The 13,444-nt window shown below is 45.0% G+C and overlaps 10 non-coding genes across 10 annotated transcripts; all 10 read left to right on the forward strand.

Annotated features, from left to right (window-relative positions):
* Nucleotides 1-661: 661 nt before the first annotated feature.
* Nucleotides 662-852, forward strand: LOC141193910 (U2 spliceosomal RNA). Its single transcript, XR_012266713.1, has one exon. It is a non-coding gene; the product is annotated as a U2 spliceosomal RNA (small nuclear RNA).
* A 1,117-nt stretch (nt 853-1,969) lies between these two features.
* LOC141193592 (U2 spliceosomal RNA) lies at nt 1,970-2,159 on the forward strand. Its single transcript, XR_012266498.1, has one exon. It is a non-coding gene; the product is annotated as a U2 spliceosomal RNA (small nuclear RNA).
* Nucleotides 2,160-3,273: 1,114 nt separating this feature from the next.
* LOC141193921 (U2 spliceosomal RNA) lies at nt 3,274-3,464 on the forward strand. The gene has a single exon (XR_012266724.1). It is a non-coding gene; the product is annotated as a U2 spliceosomal RNA (small nuclear RNA).
* A 1,114-nt stretch (nt 3,465-4,578) lies between these two features.
* Nucleotides 4,579-4,769, forward strand: LOC141193933 (U2 spliceosomal RNA). The gene has a single exon (XR_012266735.1). It is a non-coding gene; the product is annotated as a U2 spliceosomal RNA (small nuclear RNA).
* A 1,114-nt stretch (nt 4,770-5,883) lies between these two features.
* On the forward strand, nt 5,884-6,074 carry LOC141193944 (U2 spliceosomal RNA). Its single transcript, XR_012266746.1, has one exon. It is a non-coding gene; the product is annotated as a U2 spliceosomal RNA (small nuclear RNA).
* Nucleotides 6,075-7,189: 1,115 nt separating this feature from the next.
* LOC141193956 (U2 spliceosomal RNA) lies at nt 7,190-7,380 on the forward strand. Its single transcript, XR_012266757.1, has one exon. It is a non-coding gene; the product is annotated as a U2 spliceosomal RNA (small nuclear RNA).
* A 1,115-nt stretch (nt 7,381-8,495) lies between these two features.
* Nucleotides 8,496-8,686, forward strand: LOC141193968 (U2 spliceosomal RNA). Its single transcript, XR_012266768.1, has one exon. It is a non-coding gene; the product is annotated as a U2 spliceosomal RNA (small nuclear RNA).
* A 1,115-nt stretch (nt 8,687-9,801) lies between these two features.
* On the forward strand, nt 9,802-9,992 carry LOC141193979 (U2 spliceosomal RNA). The gene has a single exon (XR_012266779.1). It is a non-coding gene; the product is annotated as a U2 spliceosomal RNA (small nuclear RNA).
* Nucleotides 9,993-11,107: 1,115 nt separating this feature from the next.
* LOC141193991 (U2 spliceosomal RNA) lies at nt 11,108-11,298 on the forward strand. The gene has a single exon (XR_012266790.1). It is a non-coding gene; the product is annotated as a U2 spliceosomal RNA (small nuclear RNA).
* Nucleotides 11,299-12,413: 1,115 nt separating this feature from the next.
* On the forward strand, nt 12,414-12,604 carry LOC141194003 (U2 spliceosomal RNA). Its single transcript, XR_012266801.1, has one exon. It is a non-coding gene; the product is annotated as a U2 spliceosomal RNA (small nuclear RNA).
* The last annotated feature ends 840 nt before the right edge of the window (nt 12,605-13,444 follow it).

The following is a 13,444-nucleotide window of genomic DNA, read 5'->3' on the forward strand; positions in this document are numbered from 1 at the left end:
TTCTTTTTTGGTTTGCTACAATGCCTTTTCTGAAACGTTGTCTCCTTCTGCTGGAACACTGACTTCTTTCATTTAATGCCTGCAGACTATAAAAGAGAACCCAACCCAAAAAGTTTGGTTGATTAGTCTGTGGCATTCTGTTAAACTGTTGCTTATGGCGGTCTCTGTGAGCTTCTCAGCGACATTCAGCCAGCCAGGTATCCTGCCTGCAGTAGATGGAATGTGGCAATGGAACGCTGGCTGCGCGTGTCATAATAGGCTCTGAGCCTTTATATACCTGTGCACAGCAGCAGCCACCTTCAGTCTGCTGCTGGACAGCCAGCAGCAGCAGCAGCAGGAGAGGTATGTAATCAGGAGCCCTCCTGCTAAGGGTAGACAGCTGCTCGTTCCACCCCACCCCCCGCCTTAATTGGTTCTCCTCCCTTCCAACGGTGTTGAGGCGGGTGGGAACAGCAGGGGGTGAAGGTGCTGTGTTTAAAGAGGTGGAGTTATGCAGATCTAAAACGCGTGGATTGCAGCAGCAGCAAGCCGAAAAGTGCAGGCATGTAAGGGATCTAGAGGTTGACAACATGTCTTCTTAACGGGAGTCCAGGAGCTCATCTCCACAAATGGACTTTTCAGGATCCTTGGGTGGCTCCGTAGTTTGAAACCAATTCTGGTTATCGCTTCTCGGCCTTTTGGCTAAGATCAAGTGTAGTATCTGTTCTTATCAGTTTAATATCTGATACGTCCCCTATCTGGGGACCATATATTAAATGGATTTTTAGAACAGGGAGATGGAAAAAGAGCTTGCTCTGTCCACTCCACGCATTGACCTGGTATTGCAGTATCTCCAGGACCGGTGCACCCCTTCTTTAATGCAGTTTCTAAAATCAGAAAGAATTGAATTCAATGTTTTTTTGTTCATTTTGCTTGTTTGTCGGATTTTGGGATGGACTCTTTGGCTTTGCTTTTCTTCTCCTCATTGGATTTTTCATGTTCAAAGTTGCAGAAGCCAGATTACAAGCTCATTTTGGTTCAACTTCAGCAACTGTGCATTGCATTGCCATGTAATGTGATGCAATGCTATCTTTCTAGCTCTCCCTTTTTACTTCCTTTTGGATAAACAGACATATTAGGCAAGCATTTTGGAGCTTTCACCTAAATAACTACAGGTGGTGAGATAAGCTGCACAATATAATTGACCTTTCAGTATATTGTTGCACACACACCATCTATTTAGCAAATGCCCTTGTTATCAACAGCAGCCTTTTAAACTCACCTGAGCTAACAGGTATGTGCGCTGGTTACTCTGCTGCGCTTAAAATTTCTTTTTTGGTTTGCTACAATGCCTTTTCTGAAACGTTGTCTCCTTCTGCTGGAACACTGACTTCTTTCATTTAATGCCTGCAGACTATAAAAGAGAACCCAACCCAAAAAGTTTGGTTGATTAGTCTGTGGCATTCTGTTAAACTGTTGCTTATGGCGGTCTCTGTGAGCTTCTCAGCGACATTCAGCCAGCCAGGTATCCTGCCTGCAGTAGATGGAATGTGGCAATGGAACGCTGGCTGCGCGTGTCATAATAGGCTCTGAGCCCTTTATATACCTGTGCACAGCAGCAGCCACCTTCAGTCTGCTGCTGGACAGCCAGCAGCAGCAGCAGCAGGAGAGGTATGTAATCAGGAGCCCTCCTGCTAAGGGTAGACAGCTGCTCGTTCCACCCCACCCCCCGCCTTAATTGGTTCTCCTCCCTTCCAACGGTGTTGAGGCGGGTGGGAACAGCAGGGGGTGAAGGTGCTGTGTTTAAAGAGGTGGAGTTATGCAGATCTAAAACGCGTGGATTGCAGCAGCAGCAAGCCGAAAAGTGCAGGCATGTAAGGGATCTAGAGGTTGACAACATGTCTTCTTAACGGGAGTCCAGGAGCTCATCTCCACAAATGGACTTTTCAGGATCCTTGGGTGGCTCCGTAGTTTGAAACCAATTCTGGTTATCGCTTCTCGCCTTTTGGCTAAGATCAAGTGTAGTATCTGTTCTTATCAGTTTAATATCTGATACGTCCCCTATCTGGGGACCATATATTAAATGGATTTTTAGAACAGGGAGATGGAAAAAGAGCTTGCTCTGTCCACTCCACGCATTGACCTGGTATTGCAGTATCTCCAGGACCGGTGCACCCCTTCTTTAATGCAGTTTCTAAAATCAGAAAGAATTGAATTCAATGTTTTTTGTTCATTTTGCTTGTTTGTCGGATTTTGGGATGGACTCTTTGGCTTTGCTTTTCTTCTCCTCATTGGATTTTTCATGTTCAAAGTTGCAGAAGCCAGATTACAAGCTCATTTTGGTTCAACTTCAGCAACTGTGCATTGCATTGCCATGTAATGTGATGCAATGCTATCTTTCTAGCTCTCCCTTTTTACTTCCTTTTGGATAAACAGACATATTAGGCAAGCATTTTGGAGCTTTCACCTAAATAACTACAGGTGGTGAGATAAGCTGCACAATATAATTGACCTTTCAGTATATTGTTGCACACACACCATCTATTTAGCAAATGCCCTTGTTATCAACAGCAGCCTTTTAAACTCACCTGAGCTAACAGGTATGTGCGCTGGTTACTCTGCTGCGCTTAAAATTTCTTTTTTGGTTTGCTACAATGCCTTTTCTGAAACGTTGTCTCCTTCTGCTGGAACACTGACTTCTTTCATTTAATGCCTGCAGACTATAAAGAGAACCCAACCCAAAAAGTTTGGTTGATTAGTCTGTGGCATTCTGTTAAACTGTTGCTTATGGCGGTCTCTGTGAGCTTCTCAGCGACATTCAGCCAGCCAGGTATCCTGCCTGCAGTAGATGGAATGTGGCAATGGAACGCTGGCTGCGCGTGTCATAATAGGCTCTGAGCCTTTATATACCTGTGCACAGCAGCAGCCACCTTCAGTCTGCTGCTGGACAGCCAGCAGCAGCAGCAGCAGGAGAGGTATGTAATCAGGAGCCCTCCTGCTAAGGGTAGACAGCTGCTCGTTCCACCCCACCCCCCGCCTTAATTGGTTCTCCTCCCTTCCAACGGTGTTGAGGCGGGTGGGAACAGCAGGGGTTGAAGGTGCTGTGTTTAAAGAGGTGGAGTTATGCAGATCTAAAACGCGTGGATTGCAGCAGCAGCAAGCCGAAAAGTGCAGGCATGTAAGGGATCTAGAGGTTGACAACATGTCTTCTTAACGGGAGTCCAGGAGCTCATCTCCACAAATGGACTTTTCAGGATCCTTGGGTGGCTCCGTAGTTTGAAACCAATTCTGGTTATCGCTTCTCGGCCTTTTGGCTAAGATCAAGTGTAGTATCTGTTCTTATCAGTTTAATATCTGATACGTCCCCTATCTGGGGACCATATATTAAATGGATTTTTAGAACAGGGAGATGGAAAAAGAGCTTGCTCTGTCCACTCCACGCATTGACCTGGTATTGCAGTATCTCCAGGACCGGTGCACCCCTTCTTTAATGCAGTTTCTAAAATCAGAAAGAATTGAATTCAATGTTTTTTGTTCATTTTGCTTGTTTGTCGGATTTTGGGATGGACTCTTTGGCTTTGCTTTTCTTCTCCTCATTGGATTTTTCATGTTCAAAGTTGCAGAAGCCAGATTACAAGCTCATTTTGGTTCAACTTCAGCAACTGTGCATTGCATTGCCATGTAATGTGATGCAATGCTATCTTTCTAGCTCTCCCTTTTTACTTCCTTTTGGATAAACAGACATATTAGGCAAGCATTTTGGAGCTTTCACCTAAATAACTACAGGTGGTGAGATAAGCTGCACAATATAATTGACCTTTCAGTATATTGTTGCACACACACCATCTATTTAGCAAATGCCCTTGTTATCAACAGCAGCCTTTTAAACTCACCTGAGCTAACAGGTATGTGCGCTGGTTACTCTGCTGCGCTTAAAATTTCTTTTTTGGTTTGCTACAATGCCTTTTCTGAAACGTTGTCTCCTTCTGCTGGAACACTGACTTCTTTCATTTAATGCCTGCAGACTATAAAAGAGAACCCAACCCAAAAAGTTTGGTTGATTAGTCTGTGGCATTCTGTTAAACTGTTGCTTATGGCGGTCTCTGTGAGCTTCTCAGCGACATTCAGCCAGCCAGGTATCCTGCCTGCAGTAGATGGAATGTGGCAATGGAACGCTGGCTGCGCGTGTCATAATAGGCTCTGAGCCTTTATATACCTGTGCACAGCAGCAGCCACCTTCAGTCTGCTGCTGGACAGCCAGCAGCAGCAGCAGCAGGAGAGGTATGTAATCAGGAGCCCTCCTGCTAAGGGTAGACAGCTGCTCGTTCCACCCCACCCCCCGCCTTAATTGGTTCTCCTCCCTTCCAACGGTGTTGAGGCGGGTGGGAACAGCAGGGGGTGAAGGTGCTGTGTTTAAAGAGGTGGAGTTATGCAGATCTAAAACGCGTGGATTGCAGCAGCAGCAAGCCGAAAAGTGCAGGCATGTAAGGGATCTAGAGGTTGACAACATGTCTTCTTAACGGGAGTCCAGGAGCTCATCTCCACAAATGGACTTTTAGGATCCTTGGGTGGCTCCGTAGTTTGAAACCAATTCTGGTTATCGCTTCTCGGCCTTTTGGCTAAGATCAAGTGTAGTATCTGTTCTTATCAGTTTAATATCTGATACGTCCCCTATCTGGGGACCATATATTAAATGGATTTTTAGAACAGGGAGATGGAAAAAGAGCTTGCTCTGTCCACTCCACGCATTGACCTGGTATTGCAGTATCTCCAGGACCGGTGCACCCCTTCTTTAATGCAGTTTCTAAAATCAGAAAGAATTGAATTCAATGTTTTTTGTTCATTTTGCTTGTTGTCGGATTTTGGGATGGACTCTTTGGCTTTGCTTTTCTTCTCCTCATTGGATTTTTCATGTTCAAAGTTGCAGAAGCCAGATTACAAGCTCATTTTGGTTCAACTTCAGCAACTGTGCATTGCATTGCCATGTAATGTGATGCAATGCTATCTTTCTAGCTCTCCCTTTTTACTTCCTTTTGGATAAACAGACATATTAGGCAAGCATTTTGGAGCTTTCACCTAAATAACTACAGGTGGTGAGATAAGCTGCACAATATAATTGACCTTTCAGTATATTGTTGCACACACACCATCTATTTAGCAAATGCCCTTGTTATCAACAGCAGCCTTTTAAACTCACCTGAGCTAACAGGTATGTGCGCTGGTTACTCTGCTGCGCTTAAAATTTCTTTTTTGGTTTGCTACAATGCCTTTTCTGAAACGTTGTCTCCTTCTGCTGGAACACTGACTTCTTTCATTTAATGCCTGCAGACTATAAAAGAGAACCCAACCCAAAAAGTTTGGTTGATTAGTCTGTGGCATTCTGTTAAACTGTTGCTTATGGCGGTCTCTGTGAGCTTCTCAGCGACATTCAGCCAGCCAGGTATCCTGCCTGCAGTAGATGGAATGTGGCAATGGAACGCTGGCTGCGCGTGTCATAATAGGCTCTGAGCCTTTATATACCTGTGCACAGCAGCAGCCACCTTCAGTCTGCTGCTGGACAGCCAGCAGCAGCAGCAGCAGGAGAGGTATGTAATCAGGAGCCCTCCTGCTAAGGGTAGACAGCTGCTCGTTCCACCCCACCCCCCGCCTTAATTGGTTCTCCTCCCTTCCAACGGTGTTGAGGCGGGTGGGAACAGCAGGGGGTGAAGGTGCTGTGTTTAAAGAGGTGGAGTTATGCAGATCTAAAACGCGTGGATTGCAGCAGCAGCAAGCCGAAAAGTGCAGGCATGTAAGGGATCTAGAGGTTGACAACATGTCTTCTTAACGGGAGTCCAGGAGCTCATCTCCACAAATGGACTTTTCAGGATCCTTGGGTGGCTCCGTAGTTTGAAACCAATTCTGGTTATCGCTTCTCGGCCTTTTGGCTAAGATCAAGTGTAGTATCTGTTCTTATCAGTTTAATATCTGATACGTCCCCTATCTGGGGACCATATATTAAATGGATTTTTAGAACAGGGAGATGGAAAAAGAGCTTGCTCTGTCCACTCCACGCATTGACCTGGTATTGCAGTATCTCCAGGACCGGTGCACCCCTTCTTTAATGCAGTTTCTAAAATCAGAAAGAATTGAATTCAATGTTTTTTGTTCATTTTGCTTGTTTGTCGGATTTTGGGATGGACTCTTTGGCTTTGCTTTTCTTCTCCTCATTGGATTTTTCATGTTCAAAGTTGCAGAAGCCAGATTACAAGCTCATTTTGGTTCAACTTCAGCAACTGTGCATTGCATTGCCATGTAATGTGATGCAATGCTATCTTTCTAGCTCTCCCTTTTTACTTCCTTTTGGATAAACAGACATATTAGGCAAGCATTTTGGAGCTTTCACCTAAATAACTACAGGTGGTGAGATAAGCTGCACAATATAATTGACCTTTCAGTATATTGTTGCACACACACCATCTATTTAGCAAATGCCCTTGTTATCAACAGCAGCCTTTTAAACTCACCTGAGCTAACAGGTATGTGCGCTGGTTACTCTGCTGCGCTTAAAATTTCTTTTTTGGTTTGCTACAATGCCTTTTCTGAAACGTTGTCTCCTTCTGCTGGAACACTGACTTCTTTCATTTAATGCCTGCAGACTATAAAAGAGAACCCAACCCAAAAAGTTTGGTTGATTAGTCTGTGGCATTCTGTTAAACTGTTGCTTATGGCGGTCTCTGTGAGCTTCTCAGCGACATTCAGCCAGCCAGGTATCCTGCCTGCAGTAGATGGAATGTGGCAATGGAACGCTGGCTGCGCGTGTCATAATAGGCTCTGAGCCTTTATATACCTGTGCACAGCAGCAGCCACCTTCAGTCTGCTGCTGGACAGCCAGCAGCAGCAGCAGCAGGAGAGGTATGTAATCAGGAGCCCTCCTGCTAAGGGTAGACAGCTGCTCGTTCCACCCCACCCCCCGCCTTAATTGGTTCTCCTCCCTTCCAACGGTGTTGAGGCGGGTGGGAACAGCAGGGGGTGAAGGTGCTGTGTTTAAAGAGGTGGAGTTATGCAGATCTAAAACGCGTGGATTGCAGCAGCAGCAAGCCGAAAAGTGCAGGCATGTAAGGGATCTAGAGGTTGACAACATGTCTTCTTAACGGGAGTCCAGGAGCTCATCTCCACAAATGGACTTTTCAGGATCCTTGGGTGGCTCCGTAGTTTGAAACCAATTCTGGTTATCGCTTCTCGGCCTTTTGGCTAAGATCAAGTGTAGTATCTGTTCTTATCAGTTTAATATCTGATACGTCCCCTATCTGGGGACCATATATTAAATGGATTTTTAGAACAGGGAGATGGAAAAAGAGCTTGCTCTGTCCACTCCACGCATTGACCTGGTATTGCAGTATCTCCAGGACCGGTGCACCCCTTCTTTAATGCAGTTTCTAAAATCAGAAAGAATTGAATTCAATGTTTTTTGTTCATTTTGCTTGTTTGTCGGATTTTGGGATGGACTCTTTGGCTTTGCTTTTCTTCTCCTCATTGGATTTTTCATGTTCAAAGTTGCAGAAGCCAGATTACAAGCTCATTTTGGTTCAACTTCAGCAACTGTGCATTGCATTGCCATGTAATGTGATGCAATGCTATCTTTCTAGCTCTCCCTTTTTACTTCCTTTTGGATAAACAGACATATTAGGCAAGCATTTTGGAGCTTTCACCTAAATAACTACAGGTGGTGAGATAAGCTGCACAATATAATTGACCTTTCAGTATATTGTTGCACACACACCATCTATTTAGCAAATGCCCTTGTTATCAACAGCAGCCTTTTAAACTCACCTGAGCTAACAGGTATGTGCGCTGGTTACTCTGCTGCGCTTAAAATTTCTTTTTTGGTTTGCTACAATGCCTTTTCTGAAACGTTGTCTCCTTCTGCTGGAACACTGACTTCTTTCATTTAATGCCTGCAGACTATAAAAGAGAACCCAACCCAAAAAGTTTGGTTGATTAGTCTGTGGCATTCTGTTAAACTGTTGCTTATGGCGGTCTCTGTGAGCTTCTCAGCGACATTCAGCCAGCCAGGTATCCTGCCTGCAGTAGATGGAATGTGGCAATGGAACGCTGGCTGCGCGTGTCATAATAGGCTCTGAGCCTTTATATACCTGTGCACAGCAGCAGCCACCTTCAGTCTGCTGCTGGACAGCCAGCAGCAGCAGCAGCAGGAGAGGTATGTAATCAGGAGCCCTCCTGCTAAGGGTAGACAGCTGCTCGTTCCACCCCACCCCCCGCCTTAATTGGTTCTCCTCCCTTCCAACGGTGTTGAGGCGGGTGGGAACAGCAGGGGGTGAAGGTGCTGTGTTTAAAGAGGTGGAGTTATGCAGATCTAAAACGCGTGGATTGCAGCAGCAGCAAGCCGAAAAGTGCAGGCATGTAAGGGATCTAGAGGTTGACAACATGTCTTCTTAACGGGAGTCCAGGAGCTCATCTCCACAAATGGACTTTTCAGGATCCTTGGGTGGCTCCGTAGTTTGAAACCAATTCTGGTTATCGCTTCTCGGCCTTTTGGCTAAGATCAAGTGTAGTATCTGTTCTTATCAGTTTAATATCTGATACGTCCCCTATCTGGGGACCATATATTAAATGGATTTTTAGAACAGGGAGATGGAAAAAGAGCTTGCTCTGTCCACTCCACGCATTGACCTGGTATTGCAGTATCTCCAGGACCGGTGCACCCCTTCTTTAATGCAGTTTCTAAAATCAGAAAGAATTGAATTCAATGTTTTTTGTTCATTTTGCTTGTTTGTCGGATTTTGGGATGGACTCTTTGGCTTTGCTTTTCTTCTCCTCATTGGATTTTTCATGTTCAAAGTTGCAGAAGCCAGATTACAAGCTCATTTTGGTTCAACTTCAGCAACTGTGCATTGCATTGCCATGTAATGTGATGCAATGCTATCTTTCTAGCTCTCCCTTTTTACTTCCTTTTGGATAAACAGACATATTAGGCAAGCATTTTGGAGCTTTCACCTAAATAACTACAGGTGGTGAGATAAGCTGCACAATATAATTGACCTTTCAGTATATTGTTGCACACACACCATCTATTTAGCAAATGCCCTTGTTATCAACAGCAGCCTTTTAAACTCACCTGAGCTAACAGGTATGTGCGCTGGTTACTCTGCTGCGCTTAAAATTTCTTTTTTGGTTTGCTACAATGCCTTTTCTGAAACGTTGTCTCCTTCTGCTGGAACACTGACTTCTTTCATTTAATGCCTGCAGACTATAAAAGAGAACCCAACCCAAAAAGTTTGGTTGATTAGTCTGTGGCATTCTGTTAAACTGTTGCTTATGGCGGTCTCTGTGAGCTTCTCAGCGACATTCAGCCAGCCAGGTATCCTGCCTGCAGTAGATGGAATGTGGCAATGGAACGCTGGCTGCGCGTGTCATAATAGGCTCTGAGCCTTTATATACCTGTGCACAGCAGCAGCCACCTTCAGTCTGCTGCTGGACAGCCAGCAGCAGCAGCAGCAGGAGAGGTATGTAATCAGGAGCCCTCCTGCTAAGGGTAGACAGCTGCTCGTTCCACCCCACCCCCCGCCTTAATTGGTTCTCCTCCCTTCCAACGGTGTTGAGGCGGGTGGGAACAGCAGGGGGTGAAGGTGCTGTGTTTAAAGAGGTGGAGTTATGCAGATCTAAAACGCGTGGATTGCAGCAGCAGCAAGCCGAAAAGTGCAGGCATGTAAGGGATCTAGAGGTTGACAACATGTCTTCTTAACGGGAGTCCAGGAGCTCATCTCCACAAATGGACTTTTTAGGATCCTTGGGTGGCTCCGTAGTTTGAAACCAATTCTGGTTATCGCTTCTCGGCCTTTTGGCTAAGATCAAGTGTAGTATCTGTTCTTATCAGTTTAATATCTGATACGTCCCCTATCTGGGGACCATATATTAAATGGATTTTTAGAACAGGGAGATGGAAAAAGAGCTTGCTCTGTCCACTCCACGCATTGACCTGGTATTGCAGTATCTCCAGGACCGGTGCACCCCTTCTTTAATGCAGTTTCTAAAATCAGAAAGAATTGAATTCAATGTTTTTTGTTCATTTTGCTTGTTTGTCGGATTTTGGGATGGACTCTTTGGCTTTGCTTTTCTTCTCCTCATTGGATTTTTCATGTTCAAAGTTGCAGAAGCCAGATTACAAGCTCATTTTGGTTCAACTTCAGCAACTGTGCATTGCATTGCCATGTAATGTGATGCAATGCTATCTTTCTAGCTCTCCCTTTTTACTTCCTTTTGGATAAACAGACATATTAGGCAAGCATTTTGGAGCTTTCACCTAAATAACTACAGGTGGTGAGATAAGCTGCACAATATAATTGACCTTTCAGTATATTGTTGCACACACACCATCTATTTAGCAAATGCCCTTGTTATCAACAGCAGCCTTTTAAACTCACCTGAGCTAACAGGTATGTGCGCTGGTTACTCTGCTGCGCTTAAAATTTCTTTTTTGGTTTGCTACAATGCCTTTTCTGAAACGTTGTCTCCTTCTGCTGGAACACTGACTTCTTTCATTTAATGCCTGCAGACTATAAAAGAGAACCCAACCCAAAAAGTTTGGTTGATTAGTCTGTGGCATTCTGTTAAACTGTTGCTTATGGCGGTCTCTGTGAGCTTCTCAGCGACATTCAGCCAGCCAGGTATCCTGCCTGCAGTAGATGGAATGTGGCAATGGAACGCTGGCTGCGCGTGTCATAATAGGCTCTGAGCCTTTATATACCTGTGCACAGCAGCAGCCACCTTCAGTCTGCTGCTGGACAGCCAGCAGCAGCAGCAGCAGGAGAGGTATGTAATCAGGAGCCCTCCTGCTAAGGGTAGACAGCTGCTCGTTCCACCCCACCCCCCGCCTTAATTGGTTCTCCTCCCTTCCAACGGTGTTGAGGCGGGTGGGAACAGCAGGGGGTGAAGGTGCTGTGTTTAAAGAGGTGGAGTTATGCAGATCTAAAACGCGTGGATTGCAGCAGCAGCAAGCCGAAAAGTGCAGGCATGTAAGGGATCTAGAGGTTGACAACATGTCTTCTTAACGGGAGTCCAGGAGCTCATCTCCACAAATGGACTTTTCAGGATCCTTGGGTGGCTCCGTAGTTTGAAACCAATTCTGGTTATCGCTTCTCGGCCTTTTGGCTAAGATCAAGTGTAGTATCTGTTCTTATCAGTTTAATATCTGATACGTCCCCTATCTGGGGACCATATATTAAATGGATTTTTAGAACAGGGAGATGGAAAAAGAGCTTGCTCTGTCCACTCCACGCATTGACCTGGTATTGCAGTATCTCCAGGACCGGTGCACCCCTTCTTTAATGCAGTTTCTAAAATCAGAAAGAATTGAATTCAATGTTTTTTGTTCATTTTGCTTGTTTGTCGGATTTTGGGATGGACTCTTTGGCTTTGCTTTTCTTCTCCTCATTGGATTTTTCATGTTCAAAGTTGCAGAAGCCAGATTACAAGCTCATTTTGGTTCAACTTCAGCAACTGTGCATTGCATTGCCATGTAATGTGATGCAATGCTATCTTTCTAGCTCTCCCTTTTTACTTCCTTTTGGATAAACAGACATATTAGGCAAGCATTTTGGAGCTTTCACCTAAATAACTACAGGTGGTGAGATAAGCTGCACAATATAATTGACCTTTCAGTATATTGTTGCACACACACCATCTATTTAGCAAATGCCCTTGTTATCAACAGCAGCCTTTTAAACTCACCTGAGCTAACAGGTATGTGCGCTGGTTACTCTGCTGCGCTTAAAATTTCTTTTTTGGTTTGCTACAATGCCTTTTCTGAAACGTTGTCTCCTTCTGCTGGAACACTGACTTCTTTCATTTAATGCCTGCAGACTATAAAAGAGAACCCAACCCAAAAAGTTTGGTTGATTAGTCTGTGGCATTCTGTTAAACTGTTGCTTATGGCGGTCTCTGTGAGCTTCTCAGCGACATTCAGCCAGCCAGGTATCCTGCCTGCAGTAGATGGAATGTGGCAATGGAACGCTGGCTGCGCGTGTCATAATAGGCTCTGAGCCTTTATATACCTGTGCACAGCAGCAGCCACCTTCAGTCTGCTGCTGGACAGCCAGCAGCAGCAGCAGCAGGAGAGGTATGTAATCAGGAGCCCTCCTGCTAAGGGTAGACAGCTGCTCGTTCCACCCCACCCCCCGCCTTAATTGGTTCTCCTCCCTTCCAACGGTGTTGAGGCGGGTGGGAACAGCAGGGGGTGAAGGTGCTGTGTTTAAAGAGGTGGAGTTATGCAGATCTAAAACGCGTGGATTGCAGCAGCAGCAAGCCGAAAAGTGCAGGCATGTAAGGGATCTAGAGGTTGACAACATGTCTTCTTAACGGGAGTCCAGGAGCTCATCTCCACAAATGGACTTTTCAGGATCCTTGGGTGGCTCCGTAGTTTGAAACCAATTCTGGTTATCGCTTCTCGGCCTTTTGGCTAAGATCAAGTGTAGTATCTGTTCTTATCAGTTTAATATCTGATACGTCCCCTATCTGGGGACCATATATTAAATGGATTTTTAGAACAGGGAGATGGAAAAAGAGCTTGCTCTGTCCACTCCACGCATTGACCTGGTATTGCAGTATCTCCAGGACCGGTGCACCCCTTCTTTAATGCAGTTTCTAAAATCAGAAAGAATTGAATTCAATGTTTTTTGTTCATTTTGCTTGTTTGTCGGATTTTGGGATGGACTCTTTGGCTTTGCTTTTCTTCTCCTCATTGGATTTTTCATGTTCAAAGTTGCAGAAGCCAGATTACAAGCTCATTTTGGTTCAACTTCAGCAACTGTGCATTGCATTGCCATGTAATGTGATGCAATGCTATCTTTCTAGCTCTCCCTTTTTACTTCCTTTTGGATAAACAGACATATTAGGCAAGCATTTTGGAGCTTTCACCTAAATAACTACAGGTGGTGAGATAAGCTGCACAATATAATTGACCTTTCAGTATATTGTTGCACACACACCATCTATTTAGCAAATGCCCTTGTTATCAACAGCAGCCTTTTAAACTCACCTGAGCTAACAGGTATGTGCGCTGGTTACTCTGCTGCGCTTAAAATTTCTTTTTTGGTTTGCTACAATGCCTTTTCTGAAACGTTGTCTCCTTCTGCTGGAACACTGACTTCTTTCATTTAATGCCTGCAGACTATAAAAGAGAACCCAACCCAAAAAGTTTGGTTGATTAGTCTGTGGCATTCTGTTAAACTGTTGCTTATGGCGGTCTCTGTGAGCTTCTCAGCGACATTCAGCCAGCCAGGTATCCTGCCTGCAGTAGATGGAATGTGGCAATGGAACGCTGGCTGCGCGTGTCATAATAGGCTCTGAGCCTTTATATACCTGTGCACAGCAGCAGCCACCTTCAGTCTGCTGCTGGACAGCCAGCAGCAGCAGCAGCAGGAGAGGTATGTAATCAGGAGCCCTCCTGCTAAGGGTAGACAGCTGCTCG

The sequence above is a fragment of the Phyllobates terribilis genome, unplaced genomic scaffold (assembly GCF_046119375.1).
Source record: "Phyllobates terribilis strain yellow unplaced genomic scaffold, ASM4611937v1 Scaffold_66__1_contigs__length_7565176, whole genome shotgun sequence".
In the NCBI taxonomy this organism is placed as follows: domain Eukaryota; kingdom Metazoa; phylum Chordata; class Amphibia; order Anura; family Dendrobatidae; genus Phyllobates; species Phyllobates terribilis.